A 13,683-nucleotide genomic window follows, 5' to 3' on the forward strand; every position below is an offset into this window, starting at 1 on the left:
ACCCCTGTGCCAATCCCATGTAAAATGCCACCCAATGAGTTCCCTCCCAGCACTGAGTCCCACGCAAATGATCCCCCTCCTGTGTGCAGGTGTAAATGCCACACGCCATGGGGCAGAGGGGAATCCGCCCCGGACATGCGGGTGGGAGAAGAAGCAGCAGCTCTTGCCTGGCATGTTCCCGGCTGGTTAAATGCTGGTTTCCCAGCTCCCTGGTAACACCCACCGGGAGCAGAGGAGTCTGGGGTTCGGTCCCTCTTACTGACCCGTTGTCCCAGATCAAAGGAACAGAATCCACTAGAAACCGACCAGATCGCAAGTCATTTCATGTCGCATCCCTGCCCCCTCAGAATCCTCTGCTAAGTTTTGTGGTGTCACCATCACATTTTACCCGCTTCCCAGTTTATTTCCTCTTTCCTATTATCACATGACAGTCACACGGAAAAGGGAAAATGATTAAACATTGAAAAAACGACAAGCCACTGTTATAAAAAGCTGCCTATGACCTATTTTCCACTGCGTGCATCCACTGAAGTGGGCTGCAGCTCACGAAAGCTGATGCTCCGATAAATTGGTTAGTCTCTAAGGTGCCACAAGACCTCCTGTTTATTTATAAAATGAGGCCGACTTCCCACCACAGCCGTTACTAAGGGGGTGGCCTCAGCCACAGGTTCCTGATCTGACTGTGTGTTTCTCTGTCATGAATACTGGCCTTGAACCACAAACAGTGAAAGAAAGAAAGGGGGGGGGGGGCAGCACAGGAAAATTGGGGGGGGGCCCTGCGTGGGCCACTGGAAAAAGAGGGGAGGGGCCCACGTGGGCCGCGCCGACATGTGGGCCTGCACGAGACCCAGGCCCCCCCCGGCTGCAAATGAGGAACTTGCATTGGCCCATCCAGCCACTCGAGCAGAGACCCTGCACGGATCTGCACTGCCCCAGGCTGGGCGGGCAGCTCCATGGCTGCAAGCGTGGCCGTTACAGAGCAACCTCAACAGCTCCCACCCCAGGTCCCACCCCGCCTGGCGCTGGGGCGCTCAGAGCCCTGCCGCAGGAGCTCAGCACCTGCCAGGATCCAGCCCTGTGAGTCTGGGTCCAGCGAGTGATCCATTGGGCACAGAGCTCTCCTGCCCCCTACTGCCCCTCCCCCGGCCCTGCCCCCCATGCCTACAACCCGTGCATCCACCTCCATCTGCACCCCCCCAGCCCTGCCCCCTACTGCCCCTCCCCCGGCCCTGCCCCCCCTTCCTACACCCTGTGCATCCACCTCCATCTGCACCCCCCCAGCCCTGCCCCCAACCGCCCCTCCCCTGGCCCTGCCCCCCCTTCCTACACCCCGTGCATCCACCTCCATCTGCACCCCCCCAGCCCTGCCCCCAACCGCCCCTCCCCCCGCCCTGCCCCCCCTTCCTACACCCCGTGCATCCACCTCCATCTGCACCCCCCAGCCCTGCCCCCACACTGCCCCTCCCCCCGCCCTGCCCCCCTTCCTACACCCCGTGCATCCACCTCCATCTGCACCCCCCAGCCCTGCCCCCAGCCGCCCCTCCCCCGGCCCTGACCCCCATGCCTACACCCCGTGCATCCACCTCCATCTGCACACCCCCAGCCCTGCCCCCAACCGCCCCTCCCCCCGCCCTGCCCCCCCATGCCTACACCCTGTGCATCCACCTCCATCTGCACCCCCCAGCCCTGCCCCCAACCGCCCCTCCCCCTGCCCTGCCCCCCATTCCTACACCCCGTGCATCCACCTCCATCTGCCCCCCCAGCCCTGCCCCCAGCTGCCCCTCCCCCCGCCCTGCCCCCCATTCCTACACCCTGTGCATCCACCTCCATCTGCACCCCCCCAGCCCTGCCCCCAACCGCCCCTCCCCCGGCCCTGACCCCCATTCCTACACCCTGTGCATCCACCTCCATCTGCACCCCCCAGCCCTGCCCCCAACCGCCCCTCCCCCGGCCCTGCCCCCCCTTCCTACACCCTGTGCATCCACCTCCATCTGCACCCCCCAGCCCTGCCCCCTACTGCCCCTCCCCCCGCCCTGCCCCCCCATGCCTACACCCTGTGCATCCACCTCCATCTGCACCCCCCAGCCCTGCCCCCAACCGCCCCTCCCCCCGCCCTGCCCCCCATTCCTACACCCCGTGCATCCACCTCCATCTGCACCCCCCAGCCCTGCCCCCAACCGCCCCTCCCCCGGCCCTGCCCCCCCTTCCTACACCCTGTGCATCCACCTCCATCTGCACCCCCCAGCCCTGCCCCCAGCCGCCCCTCCCCCCGCCCTGCCCCCCCTTCCTACACCCTGTGCATCCACCTCCATCTGCACCCCCCCAGCCCTGCCCCCAACCGCCCCTCCCCCCGCCCTGCCCCCCCTTCCTACACCCTGTGCATCCACCTCCATCTGCACCCCCCCAGCCCTGCCCCCAACCGCCCCTCCCCCCGCCCTGCCCCCCATTCCTACACCCCGTGCATCCACCTCCATCTGCACCCCCCAGCCCTGCCCCCAACTGCCCCTCCCCCCGCCCTGCCCCCCATTCCTACACCCTGTGCATCCACCTCCATCTGCACCCCCCAGCCCTGCCCCCAACCGCCCCTCCCCCCACCCTGCCCCCCATTCCTACACCCCGTGCATCCACCTCCATCTGCACCCCCCAGCCCTGCCCTCAACCGCCCCTCCCCCTGCCCTGCCCCCCCTGCCTACACCCTGTGCATCCACCTCCATCTGCACCCCCCAGCCCTGCCCCCAACCGCCCCTCCCCCCGCCCTGCCCCCCATTCCTACACCCCGTGCATCCACCTCCATCTGCACCCCCCCAGCCCTGCCCCCACACTGCCCCCTTCTCATCTCCTTTGCATCCATCTGCAGCTGCCTCCTCCCTGCCCCCCCCCCGAGCCCTGCCCCCTTTCCCACCCTCTGCTAATTCCTTTAGTCCAAACCCCTGACCCTGTTTCTGCATTTCCTTCCCCCACTGTCACCTCAGCCCCCAATGCTGGGAGACCCGGTTCTTCTTTCCCCTGCTCTTTGCTTCCTCCTGCAGCCCCCCTGCCCCTTTCCCAGGCCACCCACAGAGCCGAGCTTCGCCTGGTGTGATCTGAATCTGCTGTGTGAGTGTGTGCGGGGGGGTGGGGGGTCTGGGCGCCACACACGGCTCCGGGCAAACAGAATCCACGGGGCCCTCCTCTTCCATTGAGCGCGCTCCTCAGCAGAGCCAGGCCACCCTCACCCCAGCGGTGCGCAGCCCCGATTCTTCGCCACCGGCCGCCAGGCCGGAAGGGACCCCCCCAGGAGCACCTCTGCTCTGACGCCCTGCGTCTCCCCTGCCACAGAACCTCCCCCACCCACTCGGGCAATAACATTGCCCCGCTACTGCCGGCGGGGAGCCGCCCACGGGGCCCCTCTGAGCCGGTGACCTAGAATTCTGTGCGGCGCCGAGTAGAAATAACATAAACAGCTGGGGATAAAATCTGCCGGGAAAAACAGGCGGGTGCATCCAGAGTTCACGGCTTCGAGCAGAAAACTAAGGTAATCACTGGAGACAGATGAGCTTGGCTGTGTCGGGGCTGCAAACATCACATCCCTCCAGAGAGCAGGGAGTCGGTCAAGGGAGGCGGGAACCAGACGGACAGGCTCAGTTACAGCCCCGCTGTGTTACTATTTCTGGGTGTCCCCAGAGCACCTAGGAGCCCCAGTCGTGGGCCAGCCCCCCAGCATGCCAGGTGCTGTACAAACATCTGGGCCCTGCCCCAAGGACCTCTCTGCTCAGGCTTGCAGAGCCCAGAGCCTCCTGCAATAAGGGTTCACAGTGGGGACGGGTCCTATGGGGCACCTTCCCCTTTTCCTCACTTGCACTGGGTGTCCCAAGGCTCCCAATGAGCCCTGCTGAGCTGAGGCTCCCTAGGCTAAAGCAGACAGGGGCTCTAGCTAACGTGGTGCCCAGGGCCACCTCGCAGTCAACACGTCACCCTCACTGTGCCCTGCCAGGGAGGGAAATGCAGCCACCCCCCTTTGGCACATGGGGACCGGAGACACAAAGAGGCTGAGTGACTTGATCAAGGACACCCAGGGAGTCGGTAGCAGAGTCAGATATTAAACCCATGTCTCTAACTCCTAGCAGAAGGGTTTAGACGGGTGCCCTAACCACTGGGCCATCCTGCCTCCCCGCTGCAGCCCTTGAGCTCAGCCAGAGGCCAGGATAGAGCGTCTGCCCCTTCAGCACACAGGCTCAGGGACAGCCTCAAGGGACAAGCCAAGCTGAGGGAGACCCCCCTGTTGGAGAGAGACCCCAGTGCGGCCTATTGTGCATTCCTAACCTTGCCATGTGGGGAGGGGCCATTAACTACCCAGGAGGGGGGACCTGTGACGAAAGAGGGCGCGGGCTGACACAGGTTAACCCCACTCCCTGCTGATGGCACCCAGGGTGCCCCCCAGAGCACCAGGAGCAGAGAGCCCGGCAAGTGCTGCTATGGGCTTGCTGCCTTGCTCCAGGGGTGGGGGTGCAGGATTTAGCCCCCACAAGCCATCAAGGTCCTGCTGCATGAACGGGGGCAGGAGAAGGATCACCCAGGATATTGGACAGGAAAGGAGGGAGAGAGGGGGCCACGGAGGGACACAACCCCTCCCCCAGTACACCTCTGCTCATGCCCTGAAGCAGGATGGGTAGATCCCTCCCAAACCTGTTTGCATTGTAGTGACTGTGTACCTCAGGATCTCCCCATTCTGCAGATAAATGTCCAGTGCCCTGTCTGAAGGCCGTAAAGCCCTTGGCTATGATGAGCTCGTGTGGCTGGGAGTTCGACAGGCCAGTTGCCCCAAGTTGTTGAAAAAGCCCCATTTTAAATGCCCTGCCTTTCACTTTTACTGACTGTTCCCTGGACTCTTGCACGGCGATGGGAAAGGGAAACCAGCGGTGCTCACATTCCAAAGATAAGAGTTCTGAATGATCTCGCCTAACGAGATCTGTTCTGACTTGTATAATACCCGGAAAGTTTGTAATCCTGTTTACTGGCAACTGAAATGAGGACAGACAGGTTCCTTCGGAGTTTGTGTTGGCAACAAACTCAAACGCTGGTTACATAATGAATGCCTTTGTCTGCTGGCCAGTTCAAACTGGAACATAGATTAGCAATCTGCAGGGCTAGCAAAGGTTGCTATGGAAAGGAAGAACAAAGGGCATCAGGCATTAAGGGACCATTGAAATCCCCACTCAGAGGGGAAGGGCCAGGAATTCTCTGGGCGCTTTTGGTCCCACCGCTGAAGCTCTTGTTTCCCACCCACATCACAATGAGCTCTGCCCTCTCCGTGACATGCAACGCTCCCCTAGGGCTCCCCCTGGTGGCAGGAGCAGTAACCCCAGTGAGTGGCACCATGGGGCAGAGGGGCTGCTCCCTGGCTGCCTGAGACTGGCAGGATCAGGGAAGGGGGCACAGTAGGGTGACCAGACAGCAAATCTGAAAAATTGGGATGGGGGTGGGGGGTAATAGGAGCCTATATAAGAAAAAGACCCAAAAATCAGGACTGTCCCTATAAAATCGGGATATCTGGTCACCCTAGGGCACAGGATTAAGCTGCTGGTGGACACTTATGTCTTGCTGCAGAGATGGGGGGCAGGACAAGGAACACGTGACCCACCCCCAAAGTGGGAAGGGAGGAGGTGGGCGCAGGCTCTCACCACTGCACTAACCCACAGAGAGAGCCCCATATGGAGGATCAGGGTAATTTTACCTCAGGGTAATGGTCCCTCTCCCGGCTCCGCCATGGGGCCATGCAGCTCCATGTTGACCCCTGCTGGGAACAGGGGGAAATGCCGCAGTTTGCTCCCTGGAGAGGGAGCTGCTCAAACAGTGTCACGCTCAGACCCCTGACCCTCCCCCACAGCACCCCCAGCCCACAACAGGCTCCCAGAGGCAAAAGCCACATAGCTGAAGCAGCCTCAGCAATAGAGAAATCGCTTACACAGCAATGAACTCTGACTCTAAAGCCAGCCCCTGCATGCTCAGCGATCTTCCCTGTGCGTGGTGCGGGCTGGGGTGTTTATGGGAGAGACCAGAGGAATTTACTGCTCAAAATTTCCTTTCACTGACACTTGTCTCTCCTTTGCCTTGCAAAGTCAGCACAGCCGGGGGAAAAGCGAGCTGGCAGATGTCTTATCCCTAGGGTAACCAGATAGCAAATGTGAAAATTCAGACAGGAAGTAGGGAGTAACAGGGGCTTATATAAGAAAAAACTCCAAATATTGGGACTGTCCCTATAAAATCAGGATATCTGGTCACCCTAATTATCTCTGGTATCGCAAATCCTGCAGCCCTGTGACCTCTTTCCCTCCTGCCTCCAGTGACCCCTGTGCAGCCCCCGTCCCCTTCCCATCATGCCCTTGGTGACACATGCTACCCCCATCACCTTCCCATCCTGCTGCCTCATGGGAGGGGGAGGTGGGGGGGTCATGTGATCCTCTAGATGGGATCATTGACCCTCCCCTGGGCCTCCCTCAAATTTTAATTGCTAAAGCTGGGTGCCCCCGGGTGCCCTCCACTCTGCCCCCTACCCCTCTCCGCCCCCCACCCAGCACACACACCCTGGCACCAGTTGCCTCCAAGTACCACAACACTTATGATAAAATCATGAGTGCTGGCCAACAATGCCTAGTTAACCTGAAACACATGAGCAGTCACACTGAATCCATGTGAGCAAAGTCCGGTGTGTTTTTAAAGGTTTGCAGGATAAGGGTTCATGGTGTGAGGAGTGAAATGAATGAAAGAAAGAATCGATATAAACTGAAAATGTAGATACAACAATTGCTTCTAATTTTTATTTTTCAGGAAGCACAGACACTACATGTAACAGTAGCAGATTTTTAAACATTTCAGACAGAAGCTGGGTTTTCATTTCATTTTATTTACTGTTGTATTTCAATATACAATGAGAAAAATGACAAAGCCTGATTCTTATCACTCAGGATGGTTGTGTGGCTAAGGTCGTGCACTACGATCAAGAAATCCAGTTTTGGTTCCTGATATGTTAAGGTGTGTTTTACACTAGAGCTATTAACTAATATGATTGTACCATGGGCAAGGGCACCGGGCTTTGTTCATGTTACATTTAATCCTAGGATTATTCTAACATGGCCAAATTCTTGAACGCTCTGTGCTTCTGTTTCCCATCTGTACAATACAAAGGCAGCACTATTCTTTCTTCCCCCACCATGTGTGTCTTGCGTATGTAGATTGTGAGCTCTGTGGGGCAGGGACTATCTCTCACTGTGTGTCTGTGCAGCGCCCAACACAATGGGGCCCTGATCTCAGCTGGGGCGGGGACTGTCTCTCACTGCATGTTTTCTTTCAGATACTTAAAGTTCCTGTAACCATCATGTAATAAGATCGTAAGTTCTTTGGGGCAAAGACTGTCATTTTGTTCTGTTTGTACAGCGCCTAGCACAATGGGGTCCTGGTCCATGACTAGGATTCCTAGGTGCTATGATAATACAAATAATAATGATCCCATTCTCCTCTGTAGTCCGGGCTCTCTGACTGAACTACATCTCCCAAGATGCACCATGGTCTCCCCTCTTGGGGAGTTGCCTCAGTGCATCATGGAAGACCCATGGCTGCAGTGCATCACAAGAGATGAAGTCTGTCTGGTGAGCCTTGCCCATATAGGGACATGAAGCAGATGAACTACAGCTCCCATGATGCACTGCAGCAGAATTTCAAACTAAAATATTTGGGGTTTCAGCCAAAACTCAAAACCTTTCCATTTTTGGGTGTTCAGCTTTTCAACAAAAAGTCTAAATTTTCCACGAGAAACATACCCTTTTTTGCGTGAAATTTAATTTAATGGAAATCCCAATTTTCCATCAAAAAATAGTTTCAGTAGAAAATGTTCAACTAGTCCTAACTGCTAACAACTTTACAGTCCTGTATACCCACCGCACATACCACAGACTTATCACTTCTGCAGTCTGTACAGTAAAGTCAAATTTATATGCTCTACACACTCAACTATTCAATATAAATACCAATCCACACACACGCATGCACGCACATGCATAAACACACATATGCTACTTCTACAGACATTATCAAATACCTGAATGATGCTGGTATTTGTGGGGATTGGAACCCCACTGTGTTAGACACTGTACAAACACTAGGAAGACATGGAAAACTTACACTGAGAGATGACAAGTGTGACGAAGCGGGACTGTTCTTAATGTTTCCTCTGAATATTGTGGGGGTGCCTCAGTTTCTCCTATGCAGTTCTTAGGTATCTAGGTGGTGGGATAAGGGTGTATGGTCGTTGCAGAGCCCTAGAGGGCAGGTGTGTGCAGGGGTCTGGACACAGAGAATGGCCGACACCCTGTTTCCTGGCAACTGATGGCCTGGCCCTTCCCCCCTGCAAGGCGAGAGCTAAAGGGTTGGAGAACAAAGGAATCAGGTGCCCTCCTGGCCCGGGAAAGAGACAAAGCCCAGAGGAGGAGGGGCTGGAGAGAGTTTCAGTTTGGGGCTGGCTGGGGACATGGAGTGAAGTGCAGACGTGATTGTCTGGCTCACTGCCCCCCAAAATGGACCCAGCTGAGGGGTCCTGTTCTCTGCACCCACAAGTTCTGGTTTAGACCATGTTCCTGTCATCTAATAAACTTTCTGTTTTACTGGCTGGCTGAGAGTCACGTCTGACGGCGGAGTTGTGGGGCAGGACTCTCTGGCTTGGCCAGACTCACTGTGGGAAGCGCATGGAGGGGCAGAGGATGCTGAATGCTCCAAGGTCAGACCCAGGAAGGTGGAAGTTGCGTGAGCTGTGTGTCCTGGAGACAGTCTGCTCACAGAAAGAAGACTTCCCCAGAGTCCTGCCTGGCTTTGTAGGGAGCAGTTCCAGAGCATCGCCCGGGGACTCTGTGACAAGAAGTAAGAACCAAGTGTGTATGGGGGATACAATTAAAGAGGTACAATATTTTATATACTTTTTTTTCTCTGCCCAGCAGTCTGAATGTAGCTGGTTGTTGACCATCAGGGTGGGGAACTTTATGGCTCCATATAGTCATATGATGATGAATGTGAGCACCAAATGGGGAATTAGGCAAGTATATCTGGTTTTTGTTCTCTATACATTTTTGTTTACTTCTTTTTTTCTGGGAAGTCCATGGGCAACGTGTTAACCGATAACAAAAGAATCTCACCACTTCTATGTTACGTTTCTGTCGGCAGTCACGAACATATGTCACTTTGGACAGGTGAGCAATTCTGTGCTTTAGACCCTTCCTGAGGCAACGTTCCAAATATCTATGGTTTCAGAGTAGCAGCCGTGTTAGTCTGTATTCGCAAAAAGAAAAGGAGGACTTGTGGCACCTTAGAGACTAACCAATTTATTAGAGCATAAGCTTTCGTGAGCTACAGCTCACTTCCTCAGATGCATACGATATGCATCTGAGGAAGTGAGCTGTAGCTCACGGAAGCTTATGCTCTAATAAATTGGTTAGTCTCTAAGGTGCCACAAGTCCTCCTTTTCTTTTTCCAAATATCTATGTTCCCCCACTGTTTGTGCTCAATAGTTGGCTTTTCTGGTTCATCAGCATTGATCTTCGTTAGCATCTAGTGGTTTAAACGTGGTCTTTGGTTAAGGCATTAGCTGAAAACTCGATGACCTGGGTTCAGTTCCTGGCTCTGTCACAGGTTATCATTCTTCGTTCTTTGGTCCAAGCTACTAGCCAATCAGGACCCCAGAGAGTTGCTTCTATTAGAAGACAAAAACTGTGCCTAAAGTCCTGTTTCCCAGACCACAGTAGCAACAAACAGTGGCGGGCAGTTTCCTTGCTCAAAAATTCCCAAGTCTCCCCCTGCAGCGAGCTCTGTGCCCAAGGAGCCCTGTCTCTCTGCGCCCTTTCAGATCACACTCACAACTGCTGCTCCTGGCTCAAAACACACACAAGCTAGAGCCAGTGTTTGTATCCAGGGACCTCAGCCCACATGGCGCAGCTGTGACCTGCCAGGCAGCCTAGTCCTTGGGCAGATGCCTCCATTGTCTGCGGCTATCTTTGCCACATAAAGGGGCTTGATGGCGCCTTCTCTTGTATCTGAGCACCTTCCAGTCACATTGAGCAATGTGACTTACACCTGTTCCGTGTCTGTCTCTCTCATTGTCTTCACAAGAGAAGAATGTTTTGTGTAGAGTGTTTTGTTTTGGTGCAGGTTTTTTTAGTTTTGTATCTACGTGCTGCTGTCAGGTTCTTAGCTCCGCGTTGTTTCCATTTCAAACACAGCTGTTTACACATAACATCTTTTTATTTGGTTTCTATTGTGGAAACGTTGCCGTTGGGCGTAAGAAAAGAGCTTCTTGTTTTCCAAAGCTTCCCCTTGGAGCTGAGTTAATATTGACAGTGTCCCTTCGGCCCTGAACATTTAAAAGCTGCAGGTGGGTATTTTCTCAGAACTAGTGGGATCACTAGTGGGATCACTTATTGACCACATGAAAAGCATTATTAACTAAAGATCAAAGGTGGGATTTTCAAACGCTCTCCACCCTGGCTTCAATGAGACCAGTTAGACCAACGGAGAGCACTTTAGAAAATTTGTCTCTAAGGTTATTGAAGTGGAACGCAGACAAGTACATAAACCGATAGAAATCACCATTTAACTGCATGCTTTGCCCCTTGAAACTCAGACATTAATCATACCTCACTCCCTAACTCTCCATTGTCCTCCTACATTCCACCTCACTCAGTCAACGGGTGGACTGGGTTGGAAACTGGCAGAGATCATTTCAGCCAACTCACTGTGGGTGGAGATCAAATAAAGAATGCACAATGGCTCAGTATAAATAGCGATTGACATCCTCTACATACCATATCGGCGGGGCCGTCCCTACCCATACGCAAAGTACGCAGCTGCGTAGGGCACCAGGAAATTTGGGGCACCAAATTTCCAGGTGCCCTGGGCAGCTGGGTGCTGCTCCAGCCCCTGATCCGCCTCTTCCCCATGGCCCCCGCCCCTTCCCCACCCCAATAAATTTATTAGTCTCTAAGGTGCCACAAGGACTCCTCGTTCTTTTTGCTGATACAGACTAACACGGCTACCCCTCTAAAAACTCAATGTTGTCTTTAACTCCACTGGCCATAGACTTCTCCCTGTATCTTTTTGCTTATCTTATCAATTTTCTACAATTCCTAACTTCTCATTTATATTCCTTTCTGTCAACTTCCCCTTTTCCCCACTTGTTATAGGTTATTTTTATAGCTGATTTCACTTCCCATTTACTTAGTCTTTCCTCACCACCACAGAACACCACTGCTATTTCCCTCTTGGTTTTACTGTTACTCAGTTTTACTTCTGCAGAAACCAAACCTTTTGGATTCTCTTGAACGCTTCCCATTCGTTCTTAGTAACCCATATTGTGAGGAGTTTCTTTGTACTGACCTTATCCAGTCTGATCTTGCTCTTCATGAGATATTTGATATTTATGAAAAACTTTTTGCTAATTCACAATAGTCTTACTGCAGTAGCTCGTCTGCTGTTCCTACAAGCTATTGTGGAGTAGAGTGACCAATTCAGGGATCAATAGATGGCTCATTCACTGCATAACTTACATACAAGCTTCTTTATTGGACTGAATGTCTAACTGAGAAACCTACCATGTGCTGTGTGTGAGCAAAGGCCCTGATCCTGCAAACACCCATACATAAGTAACTTTCCTGACATGAGTAGTTCCCAAGTCAATGGGACCATTTATGTAATTATTGATATTGCAGGAACACTCAGCAGCCCCCAGCTGAGATCAGAGCCCCGTTGTACCCTGCTAGGCTAAGTGACTTGCCCAATGTCACACGGAATCTGTGTCAGAGCTGAGAACTGACTCCACGTGGTCCCCTGAGTGCCAGCCCAGGGCCTGAACCACTGGGCCATCCAGCCTCTCTTTACAAAGCCCTAGAACAACACTCAACTGCACATCAGGCCACACCAGCCACATTGGACACATCGGAGCAGGTGAGCCTGTGTTACAAGGCACCGAGGAAGAGACTTGGAGACAGAGCAGATGGCTCTAGTAGGAAACAAGACAATTGGGATCAAAGCCCCGGGAGCACTGATGACACAGACAGCCTATGACAAGGTCCTCACCGGGGCAAGGGACCCTCATCAGACAGAGTGGGCAGGTGAGTCAGTGGAAATTAGGATGATGTGGCCTTGTGGGGGCACAATGGGGAAGTTCTGCTGAACTTTGTTAGTAATTACCACCTGGCAAACATTGCAGGGTGGTTTCATCTGTAGGGAAACGCAGGGCGGTGGAATTCCCTGCGTATCCTCACTTGGCCACATGGCCTCTCTCAGGTCAGTGTCCCAGCCCAAAGCCCCCTGGGGCATTTTGCTATTTCCGCATGGGTTATATGAGGAAGTGGAACAGAGGGAAGTTCTCTATTTGAACTCCCACACTGAGCCCGGGGAAGACTACACTGGCAGTGAATCCCCCAGCATAGCCAGGTGGCCACAGCTACGCCCGCATATCCTTTCCGCACACGGCCTGCTGTGAGGAAAGGGGTTTTCCCCTCGGGGTAGGACCACCTCCCAGCGTGATGGTAGCTACATCGACAGCTACGCTCGTCCATCAACACAGAGGCAGCTACACTGGGGGTGAGGTTTTCACACCCAGACCAGTGTCGCTATGCCAACCCTACAGTTCTAGGTGTGGACCAAGCCTGAGTGTCCCATACCTGACCGTGGAAGTCATGTCCGACTAGGGAGGCATTTCTCTGGGCCGTGCTGCCCTTGAGGGGGCTTCACACAGCTTAGGCCCATCCCCAGTACAGCTGGTCAGTCGTTCTGTCAGAGGGGTTTGCTGGTGGAAAATTCCGTTTTTGATTAAGCAACATGGTGATGTTTTTTTTGTGAGGAAAATTTCAATTTTTAATCAACGCCCCCAAATGTTTAGCTAAAAACTTTCCCAGTTCAGCTGAAGATTTCCAGGTTTTGGAAGAAACGTCAAGATTTCCCACACAAAAACTCCTCACTATTTTCCAGCCCGCTCCAATCACCAGCGCTTGTCCAGCTCTCCTAGGCTGGCTCTGCAGAAGTCTTGCCCTAGCCGCCTTCGTCCTTCGTTCTGGTCTCAGCAGAAGAGAGCCCAGACGCAGGCGGAGGAAATGGAGCTCACACAATCGGTCAGGGAAAAGATCTATGGGCCGAGGTGGATTCACAGGATCAGTGTCACATCACACGTGGGCTGGAAGAACATTTCCACACCTCGCTGAGGGGAGGCACAAGCGTGAAGAATTCAGAGCGATCAGAAACGGACTTCACACACCAGCGAATGTGACCGGTTCTCACAAGAAATTGGCTTTTATTCATTCTAATAACCTGATGTGTGTGGGTCTGATTAACATCTATGTCAAAACCTGGGTGTATCTGAGTGTGATCACACCTACGTCAAAGCCCCTGGGCTATTCCAGAACAAGCTTTCACACTCCGGCCCCCAACTCGCCCACACCCCCGTGTGTTGCTTTGTTCCCATCATTACCCAGCCCTCCGCTGCTGGGTGTGTGACACGTCTCAGTTCTCACCAGTTTGCCCCCAGCAGGCGTCGGGGGAGGAAGGAGCCCATCCCCCACGCACCTCCGAAACCAGGGGGGCTTGGAGTGAACCAGGCGTAGCCAGGACAAGTTTTGGGACAGCCAGTGGGAAGTGGCATAGTGCTGGGAGTCAAGGGGTGGGTGG

At 54.1% G+C, this 13,683-nt stretch overlaps 1 long non-coding RNA gene across 2 annotated transcripts; it reads left to right on the forward strand.

Moving 5' to 3' along the window:
- Positions 1-3,000: 3,000 nt before the first annotated feature.
- Positions 3,001-13,334, forward strand: LOC311531083. Of its 2 annotated transcripts, none has more exons than XR_014714139.1 (4): positions 3,001-3,514; positions 8,964-9,061; positions 11,727-12,128; positions 12,991-13,334. It is a non-coding gene; the product is annotated as an uncharacterized lncRNA (long non-coding RNA). The 2 variants fall into 2 exon arrangements; XR_014714140.1 differs by having other exon boundaries at positions 8,967-9,061.
- Positions 13,335-13,683: the final 349 nt, after the last annotated feature.

This window comes from Lepidochelys olivacea, assembly GCF_965140295.1.
Source record: "Lepidochelys olivacea isolate rLepOli2 genome assembly, chromosome: 14".
In the NCBI taxonomy this organism is placed as follows: Eukaryota; Metazoa; Chordata; order Testudines; family Cheloniidae; genus Lepidochelys; species Lepidochelys olivacea.